The sequence below is a fragment of the Lactuca saligna genome, unplaced genomic scaffold (assembly GCF_052625555.1).
Source record: "Lactuca saligna cultivar CGN05327 unplaced genomic scaffold, ASM5262555v1 scaffold_57, whole genome shotgun sequence".
Classification (NCBI taxonomy): domain Eukaryota; kingdom Viridiplantae; phylum Streptophyta; class Magnoliopsida; order Asterales; family Asteraceae; genus Lactuca; species Lactuca saligna.
Window position 1 is genome coordinate 17,501 of NW_027629918.1, and position 2,500 is coordinate 20,000.

The following is a 2,500-nucleotide window of genomic DNA, read 5'->3' on the forward strand; positions in this document are numbered from 1 at the left end:
GTCTAACAAGGATAGACTAGCGTACCATAGTAGTATCACAAAAAGCAACACATGCCACTTTAACGCCTATCGTTTCCCAATCATCAGCACAAATCAAATGCTGGCTAGCACCAGTAGCACGTCAAACATAGATCAGCAAGCACATCATCATCGAATTGCCACACAAACAGCACCATCCCAAACTTCCAAAGCTAGACCACAACCCTGGATCGGTGTCGCAGAGACCTAACGAGGCATCCCCACACCACGCCAAGGCCCCCACTCGGAGGGGTATTATGCCACCGACTAGGAATCAAGCAACAGTCACCCAAGCTCGCGCTCAAAGGCAGTCTGGCACCTTCATCCCTTGCCATGCTCACCCACTGCTCCCCCCCTATATATACATATTGCACAAGGAGCTTGGTGACAGCAACACCCATTGCTTTCCCTGAGGATGTATATTTCTTAGTATGCGCACGGCGTCGAGGCACAGGTGAAGCCAACGGCGCTAGTTTCTGCGCCCTATGTCGAGGAAAATCAAGGCAACGGGCTAGTGTATGGGCACAACGTCGAGGAGACTCAAGGAGATGGGGCTATTTTTCAGGTCACCGTTCGAGAAATCAAGGCAACGTGTTGGGGGGGATGGCCTCTTTCATGGGTCGTGGGGCTTGGCTTGGCTTGCCTCGTGTGTGCTCGATACAGCCTCACGATTCTTATTTGCCCATCAACCATGCCGGGCACCTATGAGAATGAGACCCCATGGTACCCCCTATATATACATATTGCACAAAGAGCTTGGTGACAGGAACAGACATTGATTTCCCTGATGATGCATAATTTTTGGACACACACGACTTGGGGGCGAGGGGACACGGGAGTGGGGCGCCAATGGGGGGCGTTTTGGCCCCATTTTCGTCAAGAGCGGGCGTCTTGGCCATGCCTCGAGCGTGCCAGCCTCGAGAGCCTTGGGCGCTGGACATCCTTGGGGCGCCAATGGGCAGTAGTCCCATGGTTCCCCTATATATACATATTGCACAAAGAGCTTGGTGACAGGAACAGATATTGATTTGCCCAGGGATGCATAATTGTGCGAAATCGTCCATAACTCGCTCGAATTAATTCGGATTGACACAAAATTTTGTAGGGATGCTTTTTATTATAAATGAAAAGCTTTGAAATGAAAAAAAAAAACAAAATGTCATGTTTGAGGCGTAAATGTTTGTGTCCTATCCTTGGTCACGCCTTGAAGCGTTGGTTCCCTACTTGTTGGAATGTCGCTCAAATCAAGTAGGAATGCCATTGAAACATTGTGTGGGTCATTGTTAACATAGACGAATGGACTTGAAATGAAAATATATCATATTTGGGTTTTTGTCCCTGTCGCCTGGTGATAGGCAGGCAGATAAGGCTTTTAGGTATTCATAGGTGGCTTAGATGAACTCGAAAGAACACGAGTTGATCGGATTGGAACTCATATATTCAATTTACTATGTACTAAGTAGGAACTACACTTTGCTCCCTTCATCGTTTGACTTGCTTAGAAATCTGCTCATGGTTTGTCAAGGCCCCTTGTTCCTTAGACCGATGAGGATGGGATTGGGTTGCTCATGGGCATGTGTGTGGCAAGATGCCTTGTTCCATTGGTCGTTCATGGGTGTTCGTGTACGAAGTAAACTTGTTCCCTTGGTCGTTCATGGGGTTGTGTGTGGGAAGAAGCCTTCTTCACTTGGTCGTTCATGTGTGTTTGTTTGGGAGGTAGCCTTGTTCCCTTGGTCGTTCATGGGAATGTGTGTGGCAATACGCATTGTTCCTTGGTCGTTCATACCCTTGTTCCCTTGGTCGTTCATGGGTCTGTGTGTGGGAAGAGGCGTTGTTCACTTGGGTAGCCTGCTTGCCTTGCCAGCCCCATATGCATTGTTCCCTTGGTCGTTAGTGGATGGGTTTGTGTGTGGCATGGTGCCTTGTTCCCTTGTGTGGCCTGACTGCTTGGCTTGACATGACCTAGCCTTGCCAGCCTCACATCCATTGTTCACTTGGTCGTTCATGGGCATGTGTGTGGCAAGGTGCCTTGTTCCCTTGGTCGTTCATGGGGTTGTGTGTGGGAAGAAGCCTTGTTCCCTTGGTCGTTCATGTGTGTTTGTTTGGGAGGTAGCCTTGTTCCCTTGGTCGTTCATGGGAATGTGTGTGGCAATACGCATTGTTCCTTGGTCGTTCATACCCTTGTTCCCTTGGTCGTTCATGGGTCTGTGTGTGGGAAGAGGCGTTGTTCCCTTGGTCGTTCGTTCATGGGTTTGTGTGTGGCAAGGTGCCTTGTTCCCTTGTGTAGCCTGACTGCTTGGCTTGACATGACCTAGCCTTGCCAGCCTCACATCAATTGTGTAGCCTGACTGCTTGGCTTGCCGTGACCTAGCCTTGCCAGCCTCACATCCATTGTTCCCTTGGTCGTTCATGCAAGGGTCTGTGTGTGGCAAGGTTGCCTTGTTCCCTTGGTCGTTAATGGGCATGTGTGTGGCAAGGTGCC